Source organism: Cryptomeria japonica, unplaced genomic scaffold (genome assembly GCF_030272615.1).
Source record: "Cryptomeria japonica unplaced genomic scaffold, Sugi_1.0 HiC_scaffold_133, whole genome shotgun sequence".
In the NCBI taxonomy this organism is placed as follows: Eukaryota; Viridiplantae; Streptophyta; class Pinopsida; order Cupressales; family Cupressaceae; genus Cryptomeria; species Cryptomeria japonica.
This window is the reverse complement of record NW_026728955.1, coordinates 80,001-101,291: the sequence shown is the minus strand read 5'-3', so window position 1 is coordinate 101,291 and position 21,291 is coordinate 80,001. Positions and strand designations below refer to the sequence as shown.

The 21,291-nt window shown below is 60.1% G+C and overlaps 2 non-coding genes across 2 annotated transcripts; both read right to left on the bottom strand.

Moving 5' to 3' along the window:
* Positions 1–210: 210 nt before the first annotated feature.
* Positions 211–329, bottom strand: LOC131866200 (5S ribosomal RNA). The gene has a single exon (XR_009364831.1). It is a non-coding gene; the product is annotated as a 5S ribosomal RNA (ribosomal RNA).
* Positions 330–8,199: 7,870 nt separating this feature from the next.
* On the bottom strand, positions 8,200–8,318 carry LOC131866184 (5S ribosomal RNA). Its single transcript, XR_009364815.1, has one exon. It is a non-coding gene; the product is annotated as a 5S ribosomal RNA (ribosomal RNA).
* Positions 8,319–21,291: the final 12,973 nt, after the last annotated feature.

The window sequence follows — 21,291 nt, the reverse complement described above, 5'->3', positions numbered from 1 at the left end:
CAGCACCTCGGGCGCACCGGGGTGCGCGCACAACGCCCGGGTTGCACCGTGGCCTGTGTGCTCGGGGCGCCTCGGGTGCGCGCTCGGTGTCGCCCCCGCGCGCGCGGTAGTGCGGGCAGCGCACCCCGGCCCGGCCCGGCCCCGACGAGAACGCAAACGGGCAAAAGGTTTATTCAAATAGCATTGCGACGCCCGGCGAAAAACTAAAAAAGGGTGCAACACCGGGACTTCCCGGGAGGTCACCCATCCCAGTACTACTCCGGCCCAAGCGCGCTTAACTGCGGAGTTCTGATGGGATCCGGTGCACTAACGCTGGTATGATCGCACCCGTTATGAGCTTGTCGCAGTGTGTACTTAGCAAACCGCGACCCACGTGCGAATCCACCCCGGCCACCCACCCCCGTCGAGGTGCACACCCTCCCTCGCGAAGTGCGCCCCGTTCGCCAAGTGTGAGCCCTGCCCGGGTGCGCGCACCTTGCTAGGGCGTCGGGTGTGCACCCGGCCCGGCCTACGTGCGTGCACCTGGAGGGGGCGTCGTGTGCGTGCAGTGTCCCGTCTGCAACGCGGTGCCCACACACCACCTCGGGCGCAACGACCTGCGCTCACATGTGGGCCGAGTGCACCTTGGTGCATGTTCGGGGCGCCTCGGGTGCACGCTCGATCTTGCCCCGGTGCACCAAGGCGCTCGGTTTGCCCCGGGTGCGCACTTGGTGCAAGGTGGGCACCCAAAATAGGGATCAAGCACCAAAACACAAGTTTCGGGATGCAAAATGGGACCCAAGGACCACAAATGCGTTCCAAGACCCATGATGGGTCCACGAGAACAAAAATGTGTTCCGAGACTTAATAAACAAATATTGGGTTTTAGGAGAAGAAACATGCTCTGATGCCCAAAACGAGAATCGACCCCGAAAAGGCCACAGGCCAAAAGTGGGATGCGAGACAAAAAAAAATGGGACCCGAGGACCAAAATTGGGTTCCCAGGTCGAAGACAGGGCAACCGGACAAGAAACGACCTCTAAGGCTCGAAATGAGTCCCGACGACTAAAACTTGACAAGAAGCACCCATCAGGCACCCAACTCGACACCCATGGGATGCCGACCCACCCGGGCTTCCACCTAGCACACCTTGGCACCCACCCACCCTCGCACCCAACCTCGCACCCAACTTAGCACCTTTGAACCCACATTGGCACTCACCCTGACCCTGGCACCTTGGAACCCACATTGGCACTCACCTTGACCCTGGCACCCACCTTTGCACTCACCTTGGGACCCACCCTGGCTCCCACCTCGGCACCCACCCAGACACCCACCTTGGTTCCTTGGCACCCACCTTGGATCCTTGGCACCCACCCCGACACCCACCTTGGCACGCAACTTGGCTACTTGCCACCCACCTTGGCTCCTTGACGCCCACCCCGACAACCACCCCGTGACCTACCCTGGCTAGGGTTGGTGCACACCCACCCTGGTGCCCACCTTGGCACCCACCCTATGACCCACCTTGGCACGCACCTTAGTACCCACCCCGTTACCCACCCTAGGACCCACCCCGTGACCCACCTTGGCCAGGGTGGGTGCCTTGGTGCGCACAACTTGCCTGGGCTGCACACCAGGGCGGGCTCAAGATGGCACCCGCGTTCCGTTTTTTTCACTATCTTTCAAAACGGAAATTTTAAAATCTCATTTTTTTCTTTTTTTTGCCTTTTCTGGAAATTAGTGAAGGCAGCGCATCAAAGGTGCGCAATGCTGGTGCGAACCCGGGAGCGCTCCGATGTGTGCTCCAAGGTGCGGCGTGCACGAAGTCCGAGCCCGGTTTGCCCCGGGTGCGCACCTCGCGTGCACCTTCGCCGGGGTGAGCACCTTGGCTGGGTTGCGCGCCCTGGTGCGTACCAAGGAGCGCTCTGAAGTGTGCTCCAAGGTGCGGCGTGCACGAAGTCGGAGCCCGGTTTGCCCCGGGTGTGCACCTCGGGTGCGCACCTCGCGTGCACCTTCGCTGCGGTGGGCACCTTGGCTGGGTTGCGCGCCTTGGTGGGCACCATGCAGTGCACGAAGTCGGAGCCCGGTTTGCCCCGGGCGCGCACCTCCGCCAGGGTGGGCACCTTGGTGCGCACAACTTGCCTGGGCTGCGCATCAGGAAGGGCTCAAGATGGCACCCGCGTTCCGTTTTTTTCACTATCTTTCAGAACGGAAATTTTAAAATATCGTTTTTTTTTGCCTTTTCTGGAAATTAGTGAAGGCAGCGCATCAAAGGTGCGCAACGCTGGTGCGAACCTGGGAGCGCTCCGATGTGTGCTCCAAGGTGCGGCGTGCACGAAGTCGGAGCCCGGTTTGCCCCGGGTGCGCCCTGGTGGGCACCATGGTGCGCACCAAGGAGCGCTCCGAAGTGTGCTCCAAGGTGCGGCCTGCACGAAGTCGGAGCCCGGTTTGCCCCGGGTGTGCACCTCGGGTGGGCACCTTGGTGCGCATGCCTTGCCTGGGCTGCGCACCAGGGCGGGCTCAAGATGGCACCCGCGTTCCTTTTTTTTCACTATCTTTCAAAACGGAAATTTTAAAATCTCATTTTTTTTTGCCTTTTTCTGGAAATTAGTGAAGGCAGCGCATCAAAGGTGCGCACCTCGCTGCCCACCACGGTGCGCAACGCCGGTGGGCACCCGGGAGTGCTTCGAAGTGTGCTCCAAGGTGCTGCGTGCACGTTGTCGGAGCCCGGTTTGCCCCGGGTGCGCACCTCGCGTGCACCTTCGTCGGGGTGGGCACCTTGGCTTGGTTTGCCCCGGCTGCGCTCCGAAGCGGGGTTATTGGAGCGCCGCCTCTTTTTTTGTCGGAGCGTTTGGTGGGGTTTCTCGCATTGGCTCTTCCGAGGCCCGGTTGCCACCCTGGCGCGCACGAAGTCGGAAGTAGGGTTAATTGCCCGGGTGCGCACCTTTGCCAGGGTGGCACCTTACCTGGGCTGCGCACCAGGGCGGGCTCAAGATGGCACGCGCGTTCCGTTTTTTTCACTATCTTTCAAAACGGAAATTTTAAAATCTCCTTTTTTTTTTGCCTTTTCTGGAAATTAGTGAAGGCAGCGCATCAAAGGTGCGCACCTCGCTGCCCACCTTGGTGTGCTCTGAGGTGCGCACCCGGGAGCGCTACGAAGTGTGCTCCAAGGTGCGGCGTGCACGTTGTCGGAGCCCGGTTTGCCCCGGGTGCGCACCTCGCCTGCACCTTGGCCGGGCACGTTGTCGGAGCCCGGTTTGCCCCGGGTGCGCACCTCGCCTGCACCTTGGCCGGGGTGGGCACCTTGGCTGGGTTTGCCCAGGGTGCGCTCCGAAGCGGGGTTACTGGAGCGCCCCCTCTTTTTTTTGTCAGAGAGTTTGGTGGGGTTTCTCGCATTGGCTCTTCCCAGGCCCGGTTGTTGGGTGCGCTCCCACCCTGGCGCGCGCGAAGTTGGAAGTTGGGTTAATTGCCCGGGCGCGCACCTTCGCCAGGGTGGGCACCTTGGTGCGCAAACCTTGGCTGGGCTGCGCACCAGGGCGGGGCTCAAGATGGCACCAGCATTCCCTTTTTCTCACTATCTTTCAAAACGGAAATTTTAAAATCTCATTTTTTTTTTGCCTTTTATGGAAATTAGTGAAGGCATCGCATCAAAGGTGCGCACCTCGCTGCCCACCCTTGGTGTGCTCCGAGGTGCCCACCACGGTGCGCAACGCCGGTGCGAACCCGGGAGCGCCCCGATGTGTGCTCCAAGGTGCGGCGTGCACGAAGTCGGACCCCGGTTTGCCCCGGGTGCGCACCTCGCGTGCACCTTGGTGCGCACACCCTTGGCTGGGTTGCGCGGCCTGGTGGGCACCATGGTGCGCACCAAGGAGCGCTCCGAAGTGTGCTCCAAGGTGCGCGTGCACGAAGTCGGAGCCCGGTTTGCCCTCCGGGTGCGCACCTTCGCCGCGGTGGGCACCATGGCGTGCACGAAGTCGGAGCCCGGTTTGCCCCGGGTGCGCACCTCCGCGTGCACCTTCGCCCGGGGTGGGCACCTCGGCTGGGTTGCGCGCCCTGGTGCGCACCAAGGAGCGCTCTGAAGTGTGCTCCAAGGTGCGGCGTGCACGAAGTCGGAGCCCGGTTTGCCCCGGGTGTGCACCTCGCGTGCACCTTCGCTGCGGTGGGCACCTTGGCTGGGTTGCGCGCCTTGGTGGGCACCATGCAGTGCACGAAGTCGGAGCCCGGTTTGCCCCGGGCGCGCACCTCCGCCAGGGTGGGCACCTTGGTGCGCACCAACTTGCCCTGGGCTGCGCACCAGGAAGGGCTCAAGATGGCACCCGCGTTCCGTTTTTTTCACTATCTTTCAGAACGAAATTTTAAAATATCGTTTTTTTTGCCTTTTCTGGAAATTAGTGAAGGCAGCGCATCAAAGGTGCGCAACGCTGGTGCGAACCTGGGAGCGCTCCGATGTGTGCTCCAAGGTGCGGCGTGCACGAAGTCGGACCCCGGTTTGCCCCGGGTGCGCACACTCGTGCACCTTGGTGCGCACACCTTGGCTGGGTTGCGCGCACCTGGTGGGCCACCATGGTGCGCACCAAGGAGCGCTCCGAAGTGTGCTCCAAGGTGCGGCGTGCACGAAGTCGGAGCCCGGTTTGCCCCGGGTGCGCACCTCGCGTGCACCTTCGCCGCGGTGGGCACCATGGCGTGCACGAAGTCGGAGCCCGGTTTGCCCCGGTGCGCACCTCGCGTGCACCTTCGCCGGGGTGGGCACCTTGGTGTGCAGACCTTGGCTGGGTTGCGCGCCCTGGTGGGCACCATGGTGCGCACCAAGGAGCGCTCCGAAGTGTGCTCCAAGGTGCGGCCTGCACGAAGTCGGAGCCCGGTTTGCCCCGGGTGTGCACCTCGGGTGGGCACCTTGGTGCGCATGCCTTGCCTGGGCTGCGCACCAGGGCGGGCTCAAGATGGCACCCGCGTTCCTTTTTTTTCACTATCTTTCAAAACGGAAATTTTAAAATCTCATTTTTTTTTGCCTTTTTCTGGAAATTAGTGAAGGCAGCGCATCAAAGGTGCGCACCTCGCTGCCCACCACGGTGCGCAACGCCGGTGGGCACCCGGGAGTGCTTCGAAGTGTGCTCCAAGGTGCTGCGTGCACGTTGTCGGAGCCCGGTTTGCCCCGGGTGCGCACCTCGCGTGCACCTTCGTCGGGGTGGGCACCTTGGCTGGGTTTGCCCCGGCTGCGCTCCGAAGCGGGGTTATTGGAGCGCCGCCTCTTTTTTTGTCGGAGCGTTTGGTGGGGTTTCTCGCATTGGCTCTTCCGAGGCCCGGTTGCCACCCTGGCGCGCACGAAGTCGGAAGTAGGGTTAATTGCCCGGGTGCGCACCTTTGCCAGGGTGGGCACCTTACCTGGGCTGCGCACCAGGGCGGGCTCAAGATGGCACGCGCGTTCCGTTTTTTTCACTATCTTTCAAAACGGAAATTTTAAAATCTCCTTTTTTTTTTGCCTTTTCTGGAAATTAGTGAAGGCAGCGCATCAAAGGTGCGCACCTCGCTGCCCACCTTGGTGTGCTCTGAGGTGCGCACCCGGGAGCGCTACGAAGTGTGCTCCAAGGTGCGGCGTGCACGTTGTCGGAGCCCGGTTTGCCCCGGGTGCGCACCTCGCCTGCACCTTGGCCGGGGTGGGCACCTTGGCTGGGTTTGCCCAGGGTGCGCTCCGAAGCGGGGTTACTGGAGCGCCCCCTCTTTTTTTGTCAGAGCGTTTGGTGGGGTTTCTCGCATTGGCTCTTCCCAGGCCCGGTTGTTGGGTGCGCTCCCACCCTGGCGCGCGCGAAGTTGGAAGTTGGGTTAATTGCCCGGGCGCGCACCTTCGCCAGGGTGGGCACCTTGGTGCGCACACCTTGGCTGGGCTGCGCACCAGGGCGGGCTCAAGATGGCACCAGCATTCCCTTTTTCTCACTATCTTTCAAAACGGAAATTTTAAAATCTCGTTTTTTTTTTGCCTTTTATGGAAATTAGTGAAGGCATCGCATCAAAGGTGCGCACCTCGCTGCCCACCTTGGTGTGCTCCGAGGTGCCCACCACGGTGCGCAACGCCGGTGCGAACCCGGGAGCGCCCCGATGTGTGCTCCAAGGTGCGGCGTGCACGAAGTCGGACCCCGGTTTGCCCCGGGTGCGCACCTCGCGTGCACCTTGGTGCGCACACCTTGGCTGGGTTGCGCGGCCTGGTGGGCACCATGGTGCGCACCAAGGAGCGCTCCGAAGTGTGCTCCAAGGTGCGGCGTGCACGAAGTCGGAGCCCGGTTTGCCCCGGGTACGCACCTCGCGTGCACCTTCGCCGGGGTGGGCACCTCGGCTGGGTTGCGCGCCCTGGTGCGCACCAAGGAGCGCTCCGAAGTGTGCTCCAAGGTGCGGCGTGCACGAAGTCGGAGCCCGGTTTGCCCCGGGTGCGCACCTTCGCCGCGGTGCGCACCATGGCGTGCACGAAGTCGGAGCCCGGTTTGCCCCGGGTGCGCACCTCGCGTGCACCTTCGGCGGGGTTGCGCGCCCTGGTGGGCACCATGGTGCGCACCAAGGAGCGCTCCGAAGTGTGCTCCAAGGTGCGGCGTGCACGAAGTCGGAGCCCGGTTTGCCCCGGGTGCGCACCTCGCGTGCACCTTCGGCGGGGTTGCGCGCCCTGGTGGGCACCATGGTGCGCACCAAGGAGCGCTCCGAAGTGTGCTCCAAGGTGCGGCGTGCACGAAGTCGGAGCCCGGTTTGCCCCGGGTGCGCACCTCGCGTGCACCTTCGCCGCGGTGGGCACCATGGCGTGCACGAAGTCGGAGCCCGGTTTGCCCCGGGTGCGCACCTCGCGTGCACCTTCGCCGGGGTGGGCACCTCGGCTGGGTTGCGCGCCCTGGTGCGCACCAAGGAGCGCTCCGAAGTGTGCTCCAAGGTGCGGCGTGCACGAAGTCGGAGCCCGGTTTGCCCCGGGTGCGCACCTCGCGTGCACCTTCGCCAGGGTGGGCACCTCGGTGCGCACACCTTCTCAATGTTTTCTTGCCTTTTCTGGAAATTGGTGAAGGCAGCGCATCAAAGGTGCGCACCTCGGTGTGCTCCGAGGTGCGAACCCGAGAGCGCTCCGAGGTGCCCACGAAGTCGAAAGTCGGGTTAATTGCATTGTTTTCCCCGGGTGCGCTCCGAGGTGCGCAACATCGGCGCGCACCAAGGAGGGCTCCGAAGTGTGCTCCAAGGTGCGCACGATGGCGTGCACCTCTGGTGCGCACGATTCGGAGCTCGGTTTGACCGGGGTGCGCACACCTTGGCTGGGTTGCGCACCTTTTGTGCGCTCCAAGGTGCGCACGAAGTCGGAGCTCGGTTTGCCCCGGGTGCGCACCTTCGCCAGGGTGCGCACCTTGATGCGCACTGCCTTGGCTGGGCTGCGCACCTTGGTGGGCGCCATGGTGCGCACCTTTCGTGCGCTCCAAGGTGCGCACGAAGTCGGAGCTCGGTTTGCCCCGGGTGCGCACCTTGGTGGGCGCCATGGTGCACTCCGAGGTGCCCAAGATTGGTGCGCACCAAGGAGCGCTCCGAAGTGCGCTCCAAGGTGCGCGCGAAGTCGAAAGTTGGGTTAATTGTCCGGTTTGCCTCGGGTGCGCACCTTGCGTGCACCTTCGCCAGGGTGGGCGCCTTGGTGCGCACACCTTGGCTGGGCTGCGCACACCTTGGCACCCGCGTTTCCTTCATTTTAAATTTTTTTTTTTTACAATCTCTCAAGTGGGAAATTCTATAATCTCAACTTTTTTTGCCTTTTCAGGAAACTTTTGAATGGAGCGCATCATTGGTGCGCTCCGAAGTGTGCTCCAAAGCTCTCTCCAGCTGCGTGCACCTGCCCCGGCCGCGCACCCGGCCCCGCCCAGCTTCGCTCACCTGTCCCGGGCGTCTGGTGCGGAACCTTAGAGTAAGAAACATCACCGTGCACCTTGGCCAACGTGCGCGACTCGACCGAGCGCGCACTGGCCGAGGTGCACACCGATTTCACCTGGGTGCGCGCGCAGCACCTCGGGCGCACCGGGGTGCGCGCACAACGCCCGGGTTGCACCGTGGCCTGTGTGCTCGGGGCGCCTCGGGTGCGCGCTCGGTGTCGCCCCCCGCGCGCGCGGTAGTGCGGGCAGCGCACCCCGGCCCGGCCCGGCCCCGACGAGAACGCAAACGGGCAAAAGGTTTATTCAAATAGCATTGCGACGCCCGGCGAAAAACTAAAAAAGGGTGCAACACCGGGACTTCCCGGGAGGTCACCCATCCCAGTACTACTCCGGCCCAAGCGCGCTTAACTGCGGAGTTCTGATGGGATCCGGTGCACTAATGCTGGTATGATCGCACCCGTTATGAGCTTGTCGCAGTGTGTACTTAGCAAACCGCGACCCACGTGCGAATCCACCCCGGCCACCCACCCCCGTCGAGGTGCACACCCTCCCTCGCGAAGTGCGCCCCGTTCGCCAAGTGTGAGCCCTGCCCGGGTGCGCGCACCTTGCTAGGGCGTCGGGTGTGCACCCGGCCCGGCCTACGTGCGTGCACCTGGAGGGGGCGTCGTGTGCGTGCAGTGTCCCGTCTGCAACGCGGTGCCCACACACCACCTCGGGCGCAACGACCTGCGCTCACATGTGGGCCGAGTGCACCTTGGTGCATGTTCGGGGCGCCTCGGGTGCACGCTCGATCTTGCCCCGGTGCACCAAGGCGCTCGGTTTGCCCCGGGTGCGCACTTGGTGCAAGGTGGGCACCCAAAATAGGGATCAAGCACCAAAACACAAGTTTCGGGATGCAAAATGGGACCCAAGGACCACAAATGCGTTCCAAGACCCATGATGGGTCCACGAGAACAAAAATGTGTTCCGAGACTTAATAAACAAATATTGGGTTTTAGGAGAAGAAACATGCTCTGATGCCCAAAACGAGAATCGACCCCGAAAAGGCCACAGGCCAAAAGTGGGATGCGAGACAAAAAAAAATGGGACCCGAGGACCAAAATTGGGTTCCCAGGTCGAAGACAGGGCAACCGGACAAGAAACGACCTCTAAGGCTCGAAATGAGTCCCGACGACTAAAACTTGACAAGAAGCACCCATCAGGCACCCAACTCGACACCCATGGGATGCCGACCCACCCGGGCTTCCACCTAGCACACCTTGGCACCCACCCACCCTCGCACCCAACCTCGCACCCAACTTAGCACCTTTGAACCCACATTGGCACTCACCCTGACCCTGGCACCTTGGAACCCACATTGGCACTCACCTTGACCCTGGCACCCACCTTTGCACTCACCTTGGGACCCACCCTGGCTCCCACCTCGGCACCCACCCAGACACCCACCTTGGTTCCTTGGCACCCACCTTGGATCCTTGGCACCCACCCCGACACCCACCTTGGCACGCAACTTGGCTACTTGCCACCCACCTTGGCTCCTTGACGCCCACCCCGACAACCACCCCCGTGACCTACCCTGGCTAGGGTTGGTGCACACCCACCCTGGTGCCCACCTTGGCACCCACCCTATGACCCACCTTGGCACGCACCTTAGTACCCACCCCCGTTACCCACCCTAGGACCCACCCCGTGACCCACCTTGGCCAGGGTGGGTGCACCCACCCTGGTGCCCACCTTGGCACCCACCCATCCTAGCACCCAGCCTGTGACCGGGCTTGGAACCCAACCTTGCACCCGCACCCGTCTTGGCCAGTGTGGGTGCGCACCCATCCTGGCACCCACGTTGTGACACACCCTTTAACCCACGCACCCTAGCACCCACGTTGGCACCCACCTTGGAACCCAACCTAGCAACTTGGCACCCACCCCGTGACCCACCTTGGCATCCACCATAGCAGTCGCCGACTTGGCACCCACCTCGGCACCCACCTTGACACTTGTGGACCCACCTTGCCACTCACCCTAGCATCGACCCATCCTAGCACCCACCCTGGCACCTTTGCACCCTAGCACTCACCCATCCTAGCACCTAACCTGTGACCCACCTTGACACTCACCCTCGCACCCACCTTGGAACCCAACCTAGCACCCACCCACCCTGACACCAACCCTAGCACCTACCCACCCTTGCACCCACCCTGTGACCCATCTTGGCACCCACCCATCCTACCACTCAACCTATCACCCACCTTCTCACCCACCTTGGCATCCACCTTAGCACCCACCCACACTGGCACCTTGGCACCCACCTCGGGCAAGGTGGGTGCACACCCACCCTGGCACCCAATTTTAGAACCCACCGAGCATGTTACCCACCTTGGCACCCACATTGCAGCCCACCCTAGTACCCACCCTATGACCCACATTGGCATCCACACCCTAGCACCCAGGCACCTCGACACCCGCCTTGACACCCACCCTAGCACTGAACCTGTGACCCACCTTGGAACTCACCCTAGAACCCACCCACCCTGTGAACCACCTTGGCATCCACCTTAGCACCCACCCACCTTGGCACCCACTCTAGCACTCACCCATCCTAACACCCAACTTGTTACCCACCTTGGCACCCGCCCCTCGCGTCCACCTTGAAAACCCACCCTAGCACCCACCCACGCAGGAGCCCAACTTGGCACCCAACCTAACACCCACGCAATCCTGGCACCCAACTTGTGACCCACCTTGGAACCCACCCTAGTACCCACCTTTGAACCCACTATATCACCAACCCACCTTGGCACCCACCCTATGACCCTCTTTGGAATCCACCCTAGCACGCACCCACCCTGGCACCCACCATGGAGCGCACCCTAGCACCCACCCACCTCGGCACGCACCTCAACACCCACCTTGGTGTGCGCACTGCGCCAACCTCTCAAAGACCCTATGTGGTGCGCTCCAAAGTGTACACCTTTGGTGCGCTCCAAGGTGCGCACCTTTGGTGCACACCGAGGTGCACACCAAAGTGTGCACCGAGGTGAGCACCAAAGTGCACTCCAGGGTGCACACCAAGGCGTGCACCTTTGGTGCGGTCAATGCAAACGAATTCGGAAGTTGGGGTCGATGTCCTAATCGCTGCTGCAGACTACACGTATGAGAATCGGACAAATAGCTTTATATAGGGGAGGTGTTGCGTTTGATGGGTCGACTCCCCTGGTTGTGTGCACTGCACCAACTTCAAAGACCCTGTCTTGTTTAAGAAGTCAAAAGTTGGGGTGGATGTCCTAATCATTGCTGCAGTCTACGCATGTATGAGAATCAGACAAATAGCTTATATAGGGGAGGTGTTGCATTCGGTGGGTTGACTCCCCTGGTTGTGCGCACTGCGCCAACCTCAAAGACCCCGCATAGCAGAAGAAGTCGGAAGTCGGATTTTGGTGAGCACCAAGGCGTGCACCTTTGGTGCGGTCAACGCAGACGAATTCAGAAGTTGGGGTGGATGTCCTAATCGTTGTTGCAGGCTACACATGTATGAGAATCAGACAAATAGCTTATATAGGGGGAGGTGTTGGGTTTGATGGGTCAACCTCCCTTGGTTGTGCGCATTACGCCAACCTCAAAGACCTTGTTTTCGTTAAGAAGTCAAAAGTTGGGGTCAATGTCCTAATGGCTCCTGCAGGCTACACATGTATGAGAATCGGACAAATAGCTTATATAGGGGAGGTGTTGGGTTTGATGGGTCGACTCCCCTGGTTGTGCGCATTACGTCAACCTCAAAGACCTTGTTTTCGTAAGAAGTCAAAAGTTGGGGTCGATGTCCTAATTGCTCCTGTAGACTACACATGTATGAGAATCAGACAAATAGCTTATATAGGGGAGGTGTTGGGTTTGATGGGTTGACTCCCCTAGTTGTTCGCATTACACCAACCTCAAAGACCTTGTTTTCGTTTAGAAGCCGAAAGTTGGGGTCGATGTCCTAATTGCTCCTGCAGGCTACGCATGTATGAGAATCAGACAAATAGCTTATATAGGGGAGGTGTTGGGTTTGATGGGTCGACTCCCCTGGTTGTGCGCATTGCGCCAACCTCAAAGACCCTGCATTGCGGATGAAGTCGAAAGTCAGAGTTTGGTGTGCTACAAGGTGTGGTCGAAGGTGCTCACCTAGGTGTGCACCTTTGGAGCACAGGAAAAGTGCCCTCCAAAAGTGCGCACCTTTGGAGTGCACAAAAGTGCCCTCCAAAAGTGCGCACCTTTGGAGCGCAGAAAAGTGCCCTCCAAAAAGTGCCCTCCAAAAGTGCGCACCTTGGAGCGCAGAAAAGTGCCCTCCAAAAAGTGCCCTCCAAAAGTGCGCACCTTTGGAGCGCAGAAAAGTGCCCTCCAAAAAGTGCCCTCCAAAAGTGCGCACCTTTGGAGCGCAGAAAAGTGCCCTCCAAAAAGTGCCCTCCAAAAGTGCGCACCTTTGGAGCGCAGAAAAGTGCCCTCCAAAAAGTGCCCTCCAAAAGTGCGCACCTTTGGAGCGCAGAAAAGTGCCCTCCAAAAGTGCGCACCTTTGGAGCGCACAAAAGTGCCCTCCAAAAGTGCGCACTTTTGGTGCGCACCAAGGCGCTGGTTCGGTCGTTGCAGGCGAGTTCGGAAGTTGGGGTCGATGTCCTGAGCGGAGGTGCAAACTACACAGGTGTCGGAATCGGACAAATAGCTTATATAGGGGAGGTGTATGCTTCGATGGGTCGACTCCCCAGGTTGAGCGCACCGCGCCAACCTCAAAGACCCTACGGTATGGATGAAGTCGGAAGTTGGGTCCGATGACCGATTCGATTAGTAGGTATGCTCATGAGGTCGGAATTTGGGTCCGATGACCTGCCATGTGCAGGAAGGCGAATGTTGACACTGTGCGTTGCAAGGTGCACACCAAGGCGCTGGTGCGGTCTTTTTAGTCGAGTTCGGAAGTTGGGGTCGATGTCCTGATCGGAGGTGCAAGCTACACAGGTGTGGGAATCGGACAAATAGCTTATATAGGGGAGGTGTATGCTTCGTTGGGTCGACCTCCCCGGGTTGAGCGCACCGCGCCAACCTCAAAGACCCTACGGTATGGATGAAGTCGGAAGTTGGGTCCGATGACCGATTCGATATGTAGGCATACTCGCGAGGTCGGAATTTGGGTCCGATGACCTGCCACGTGCAGGAAGGCGAATGTTGGCACTGTGCGTTGCAAGGTGCGCACCAAGGCGCTGGTTCGGTCGTTGGAGGCGAGTTCGGAAGTTGGGGTCGATGTCTTGATCGGAGGTGCAAACTACACAGGTGTGGGAATCGGACAAATAGCTTATATAGGGGAGGTGTATGCTTCGTTGGGTCGACTCCCCGGGTTGAGCGCACCGCGCCAACCTCAAAGACCCTACGGTATGGATGAAGTCGGAAGTTGGGTCCGATGACCGATTCGATATGTAGGCATACTCGCGAGGTCGGAATTTGGGTCCGATGACCTGCCATGTGCAGGAAGGCGAATGTTGGGACTGTGCGTCGCAAGGTGCGCACCAAGGCGCTGGTGCCGTCGTTGCAGTCGAGTTCGGAAGTTGGGGTCGATGTCCTGGTCAGAGGTGCAAACTACACAGGTGTGGGAATCGGACAAATAGCTTATATAGGGGAGGTGTATGCTTCGATGGGTCGACTCCCTGGGTTGAGCGCACCGCGCCAACCTCAAAGACCCTACAGTATGGATGAAGTCGGAAGTTGGGTCCGATGACCGATTCGATACGTAGGCATATTGGCGAGGTCTGAATTTGTGGTCCGATGACCTGCCATGCGCAGGAAGGCGGAATTTGGGTCCGATGACCGAGTTGATGGCGTGCCATGCGCAGAAAGGCGGAATTTGGGTCCGATGACCGAGTTGATGTTGATGGCCCGCCATGCACAGGAAGGCGGAATTTGGGTCCGATGACCGATTTGAAGGCGTGCCATACGCAAAAAGGCGGAGTTTGGGTCCGATGACCGAGTTGATATTGATGGCCCGCCATGCGCAGGAAGGCGGAATTTGGGTCCGATGACCTGACATACGCATGGAGTCCGACTCGGGGGCCGATGTTCGATTCGATGACTTGCATTGTGGGTAAAGTCGGAAGTTGTGGTCTTTGACCCGATTCGATGACCAGACTTCGGCTGCTTGAGAATCGGACAAATAACTTATATAGGGGAGGTAGTGTTCTCGAGCATCCTCCCCCCGCGCCCGTTTATGTCGATTGATGCTGGTGCTCGACTGGTTGGAGCGCTCGGATGCAAAAATCTTGCACCAGGATTTATCGATTGTGATGGACAACGGCAAGTCTCCTGATTGCTATGCAGGAGCTCATCGTGAATCTCTATGCGGCCTTGGTATGGACTCGACCTGCGGAATGGTTCGGCAATGGTAGTCGCTCCAACACGTCCTTGCAATGGCCACAGAGGTGATTCGACTAGAGCTCCAGTCTAGCTTTTGGTTGCTTGGCGGACTGGTATAGCCGCGATCGAGTTCCGGCCATGAACGTTTTAGATAGCTCTTGGGCTTTCTGGGACGGAAGTCGGAAGTTTGGGCTGTTGTCCGATTTGATGACCATTCTTCGGATGTGTGAGAATCGGACAAATAACTTATATAGGGGACTGTGTTGTCTCACGCAGCCCCCTCCGTGCCCCTCTATCTCGACCGATGTTGGTGCTTGAAAGGGTTGGGATCGCTCGGATTTATAAACGTGCACCACCATTTGTCGAGTGTGAGGGACGCGGCAGGTCTCCTAAATGCTATGCGGGGCTCTCTGAGAATCTCTATCCGGCCTCGACACAGACTAGTCTTGCTGAATGGTTTGGCACTGGTAGTCGATCCAACACGTCGTTGTTGTGGCCGCCTAGGCGATTCGATTCGAGCCCCCCGTCTAGCTTTTGGGTTGCTTGGCGGATTTTGCCCTATCCGCAAGTGAGCTCGGTCCCTAAACGTTCGAGAAACCCGATTGCTATGCGCCGACTCTCTTTCTTGCGAGCCTCCATCTAGCTTTTGGGTCTCTACGGAACGGAAGTCGGAATCTGGGACCGTTGTTTGATTCGACGAGGCAGACTACGGTTGTGCGAGAATCGGACAAATAACTTATATAGGGGAGGTGTTGACTGGAGCATTCTCCCCCGTGCCCCTCTAACTCGACCAATGCTGGCGCTCGAACGGTGGTAGCGCTCGGATTTTCATTGAGCGCCAGCATTGGTCGATTTAGAGGGGCATGCGAGATTCCCGAATGCTATGCGAGGGCTCTAACGGAAATGTCTATTGGTTTCGGTATGGATGCAATTGCGAGTGGTTCGGCAAAGGTAGTCGTTCCGATGCGTCCATGTCGTGGCCAAATCGATAATTCGATTTGAGCCCTCGTATAGCATTTGGGTCTCTCGATGTGATTCCGCATTCCAGTCCCTTTGGGCACTGCTTGAGCCGCATCCCAGGGGGTTCCCTTCCCAATAATCTGCCTCGCAACCCGATTGCTATGCGGTGAGGCTCCTCGGCCGCCTCGGAACTATCTGTGTATCAGACGCATCGCGGGATAAGGGGTTGGCAACGGTAGTCGCCCCAAGCGCGTCCGATGCTTGGACCATTCCGAGGCGGCCCTGAAGCCTCTTCCGTCTAGCCGTTGGGTCCTTCTCGCCGCATCCCTCGCCTCGCACCCCGATTGCTATGCGGTGAGGCTCCTCGGCCGCCTCGGAACTATCTGTGTATCGGACGCGTCGCGGGATAAGGGGTTGTCACTGGTAGTCGCCCCAAGCGCGTCCGATGCTTGGACCATTCCGAGGCGGCCCTGAAGCCTCTTCCGTCTAGCCGTTGGGTCCTTCTCGCCGCATCCCTCGCCTCGCACCCCGATTGCTATGCGGTGAGGCTCCTCGGCCGCCTCGGAACTATCTGTGTATCGGACGCGTCGCGGGATAAGGGGTTGTCATTGGTAGTCGCCCCAAGCGCGTCCGATGCTTGGACCATTCCGAGGCGGCCCTGAAGCCTCTTCCGTCTAGCCGTTGGGTCCTTCTCGCCGCATCCCTCGCCTCGCACCCCGATTGCTATGCGGTGAGGCTCCTCGGCCGCCTCGGAACTATCTGTGTATCGGACGCGTCGCGGGATAAGGGGTTGTCACTGGTAGTCGCCCCAAGCGCGTCCGATGCTTGGACCATTCCGAGGCGGCCCTGAAGCCTCTTCCGTCTAGCCGTTGGGTCCTTCTCGCCGCATCCCTCGCCTCGCACCCCGATTGCTATGCGGTGAGGCTCCTCGCCGCCTCGGAACTATCTGTGTATCGGACGCGTCGCGGGATAAGGGGTTGTCACTGGTAGTCGCCCAAGCGCGTTCGATGCTTGGACCATTCCGAGGCGGCCCTGAAGCCTCTTCCGTCTAGCCGTTGGGTCCTTCTCGCCGCATCCCTCGCCTCGCACCCCGATTGCTATGCGGTGAGGCTCCTCGGCCGCCTTGGAACTATCTGTGTATCGGACGCGTCGCGGGATAAGGGGTTGTCACTGGTAGTCGCCCCAAGCGCGTCCGATGCTTGGACCATTCCGAGGCGGACCCGAAGCCTCTTCCGTCTAGCCGTTGGGTCCTTCTCGCCGCATTCCTTCGCCTCGCACCCCGATTGCTATGCGGTGAGGCTCCTCGGCCGCCTCGGAACTATCTGTGTATCGGACGCGTCGCGGGATAAGGGTTGTCACTGGTAGTCGCCCCAAGCGCGTCCGATGCTTGGACCATTCCGAGGCGGACCCGAAGCCTCTTCCGTCTAGCCGTTGGGTCCTTCTCGCCGCATCCCTCGCCTCGCACCCCCGATTGCTATGCGGTGAGGCTCCTCGGCCGCCTTGGAACTATCTGTGTATCGGACGCGTCGCGGGATAAGGGGTTGTCACTGGTAGTCGCCCCAAGCGCGTCCGATGCTTGGACCATTCCGAGGCGGACCCGAAGCCTCTTCCGTCTAGCCGTTGGGTCCTTCTCGCCGCATCCCTCGCCTCGCACCCCGATTGCTATGCGGTGAGGCTCCTCGGCCGCCTTGGAACTATCTGTGTATCGGACGCGTCGCGGGATAAGGGGTTGTCACTGGTAGTCGCCCCAAGCGCGTCCGATGCTTGGACCATTCGAGGCGGACCCGAAGCCTCTTCCGTCTAGCCGTTGGGTCCTTCTCGCCGCATCCCTCGCCTCGCACACCCGATTGCTATGCGGTGAGGCTCCTCGGCCGCCTTGGAACTATCTGTGTATCGGACGCGTCGCGGGATAAGGGGTTGTCACTGGTAGTCGCCCCAAGCGCGTCCGATGCTTGGACCATTCCGAGGCGGCCCCGAAGCCTCTTCCGTGTAGCCGTTGGGTCCTTCTCCGCCGCATCCCTCGCCTCGCACCCCGATTGCTATGCGGTGAGGCTCCTCGGCCGCCTTGGAACTATCTGTGTATCGGACGCGTCGCGGGATAAGGGGTTGTCACTGGTAGTCGCCCCAAGCGCGTCCGATGCTTGGACCATTCCGAGGCGGCCCCGAAGCCTCTTCCGTGTAGCGTTGGGTCCTTCTCGCCGCATCCCTCGCCTCGCACCCCGATTGCTATGCGGTGAGGCTCCTCGGCCGCCTTGGAACTATCTGTGTATCGGACAGCGTCGCGGGATAAGGGTTGTCACTGGTAGTCGCCCCAAGCGCGTCCGATGCTTGGACCATTCCGAGGCGGACCTGAAGCCTCTTCCCTCTAGCCGTTGGGGCTTTCTCGCCGCATCCCTCGCCTCGCACCCCGATTGCTATGCTGTGAGGCTCCTCGGCCGCCTTGGAACTATCTGTGTATCGGACGCATCGCGGGATAAGGGGTTGGCAGTGGTAGTCGCCCCAAGCGCATCCGATGCTTGGACCATTCCGAGGCGGCCCTGCAGCCTCTTCCGTCTAGCCGTTGGGGCCATCTCGCCGCATCCCCCACCTCGCACCACGATTGCTATGCGGTGAGGCTCCTTGGCCGCCTCGGAACTATCTGTGTATCGGACGCATCGCGGGATAAGGGGTTGTCACTGGTAGTCGCCCCAAGCGCGTCCGATGCTTGGACTATTCCGAGGCGGCCCTGCAGCCTCTTCCGTCTAGCCGTTGGGGCCATCTCGCTGCATCCCCCACCTCCTCGGCCGCCTCGGAACTATCTGTGTATCGGACGCATCGCGGGATAAGGGGTTGGCAGTGGTAGTCGCCCCAAGCGCGTCCGATGCTTGGACTATTCCGAGGCAGCCCTGCAGCCTCTTCCGTCTAGCCTTTGGGGCCATCTCGCCGCATCCCTCGCCTCGCACCCCGATTGCTATGCGGTGAGGCTCCTCGGCCGCCTGGGAACTATCTTCGTATCGGACGCATCGCGGGATAAGGGGTTGTCACTGGTAGTCGCCCCAAGCGCGTCCGATGCTTGGACTATTCCGAGGCGGCCCTGTGGCCTCTTCCGTCTAGCCGTTGGGGCCATCTCGCCGCATCCCCCACCTCGCACCCCGATTGCTATGCGGTGAGGCTCTTCGGCCGCCTTGGAACTATCTTCGTATCGGACGCATCGCGGGATAAGGGGTTGTCACTGGTAGTGGCCCCAAGCGCGTCCGATGCTTGGACTATTCCGAGGCGGCCCTGCAGCCTCTTCCGTCTAGCCGTTGGGGCCATCTCGCCGCATCCCCCACCTCGCACCCCGATTGCTATGCGGTGAGGCTCCTCGGCCGCCTTGGAACTATCTTCGTATCGGACGCATCGCGGGATAAGGGGTTGTCACTGGTAGTCGCCCCAAGCGCGTCCGATGCTTGGACTATTCCGACGCGGCCCTGTGGCCTCTTCCGTCTAGCCGTTGGGGCCATCTCGCCGCATCCCCCACCTCGCACCCCGATTGCTATGCGGTGAGGCTCCTCGGCCGCCTTGGAACCATCTTCGTATCGGACGCATCGCGGGATAGGGGGCTGTCACTGGTAGTCGCCCCAAGCGTGTCCGATGCTTGGACCATTCCTAGGCGGCCCTGAAGCCTCTTCCGTCTAGCCGTTGGGGCCTTCCCGCCCCATCCCTCGCCTCGCACCCCCGATTGCTATGCGGTGAGGCTCCTCGGCCGCCTTGGAACCATCTGTGTATCGGACGCATCGCGGGATAAGGGGTTGGCACTGGCAGTCGCCCCAAGCGCGTCCGATGCTTGGACCATTCCGAGGTGGCCCTGAAGCCTCTTCCGTCTAGCCGTTGGGGCCTTCCCGCCCCATCCCTCGCCTCGCACACCCGATTGATATGCGGTGAGGCTCCTCGGCCGCCTTGGAACTATCTGTGTATCGGACGCATCGCGGGATAAGGGGTTGGCACTGGTAGTCGTCCCAATCGCATCCGATGCTTGGACCATTCCGAGGCGGCCCTGCAGCCTCTTCCGTTTAGCCGTCGGGGCCTTCCCGCCGCATCCCTCGCCTCGCATCCCGATTCCTATGCGGTGAGTCTTCTCGGCCGCCGCGGAACTATACCTGTTATTGCTACTGCATCCTTCGGCTGGTAACCTCCTCTGCCGCCTTGGAACGTTCTCTTTGTCGGACGCGTCGCGGGATAAGGGGTTGGCACTGGTAGTCGCCCCAAGCGCGCCCGATGCATAGACCGCTCCGAGTCGACCTTGCTTTCAGCCTCTCACATGCATAGACCTCTCTGAGTCGACCCTGCAGCCTCTCACGTTTAGCCTTTGGAATCTCGCCTCACAACATGATTGCTATCCTTGATGCATCCCTTGCCTCGAGCCCTGATTGCTTTCTTGGCTGCATCCCTCCTCTCCTCACAGCCCGGTTGTCATCACTGCTTCATCCGTCGCTTCATGCATTCTGGCTGCTGGGCCCTTCCCACCGCACACCTCGATTGCTATCTCTTCTGCATCACACACCCCGATTGCTATCTCTGCTACATCCCTCGGCTCTCACTTCTGCATCCTTCGCCTCACACCTCGATTGCTATCAATGCTGCATCCGTAACCTCACACCCCGATTGCTATGCGGGGAGGCTCCTTGGCCGCCTTGGAAATTTCTGTGTGTCGGACGCACCGCGGGATAAGGGGTTGGCACTGGTAGTCGCCCCAAGTGCGCCCGATTCTTAGACCGCTTCGAGGTGACCTCGTAGCCTCTTTCGTCCAGGCTTCCTGCCTTCAACGCCCTTTTTACACCTCGATTGCTATGCGCGGGCTCGTTGGCGTCTATCACCTCTCTGCGAAGAGTGGCACGATGATTGTTGGGGTAAATCGTAGCAGTCCGATCTCTGGCCTTGGGCCATTGTGAGGGCTGATCGATTTCCTGTGCGCATCTCGTGTTCGCCCAGTAACAGACTCGACGACTTGTAATCGGTCTTGTTCCCGATTGTTCCTGGAGGTAGTCTTCGGAACTCTTGGATTTGACCTGTCACTCGAACTGTCCTCTTCCGAGGATGCTTGTGTGTGTGTGCTTGTGCCATTTCCTTGGCGGTATTAACGAGATATTAAAGAGCGGAGTGAGCGCCTCGCCCAGCTATGTTTGGGGCTCTCACTCCCTTACCCGGTGTGCGACCGCTTTGCACGTAGGTTGCGGAGCATCGCGACTCTTTCGATGTTTGGCGGTTGTCTTCCGGTGATGCGTTGGTCCCGAAGTGCACGTTACTAGCATTTCTGCCATTGTTCTCGATCTTTGGCACGTTCCTTCGTTGCAATTGGATATATATCTCCGTTTATACGCGCAGGCTTCTCCCGCCTATTCAGCGCTGTCCCACTCTCAGCACTCTCGTGGTCTCCTTGGCTTCTCTCTCCCGTGAGCGAGCTCTCTTCTCGAGTCTTTTCCATGTCCCATGGAGGTTGCCTTGCGAAATTCGGGCACACAAACGTGACCGGATAAGAGCGGAATTGCCTATGAGGAGAAGCTCACCTTAGGGAGCAGCAATGCCGAGTGTTTCGACAGAGGGTAGAGGGGGCGTTGTTTGGGCGGTTGCACAAAAGAGTGCTACGTTTGCACTGAAGGTTGCTTCTTCGTCTCCGACGAACTCTTCGAGGCAAAAAAGCTTGTTTACGGGGTCGAGGTGGGACTGTTCGTGCGAGTTGCGCCACCAAAAGTGCGTAGGGGGCATATACCTGGGAAATGGATGTCTCTGAGTGGCCTTACTCGGTCGCGTGCACGGTGCATTCTCTAACGGCAGGACTGTCGCGAGCATGTGCGGTTCGGATGTTTTCGGGTAAAGGGTTCCGTACGGGATGTTCTTCCCAGGCTCCTGTGAACCGAGACTCTGCATCGTCATGCTCCGGCTCCCGTGGGTGCTTCATGCCTCGTCGAGCTGTTTGTCGTGGACGATTAAGGCCGAGGCCTTCCTTCGAGAGGGGAATTGTTCAGGCTGGTCGAGGCGGGATTGTTCGTGCGGGGTGCACCACCAAAAGTGCGTAGGGGGCATATGCCTGGGAAATGGATGTCTCTGAGTGGCCTTACTCGGTCGCGTGCACGGTGCACAG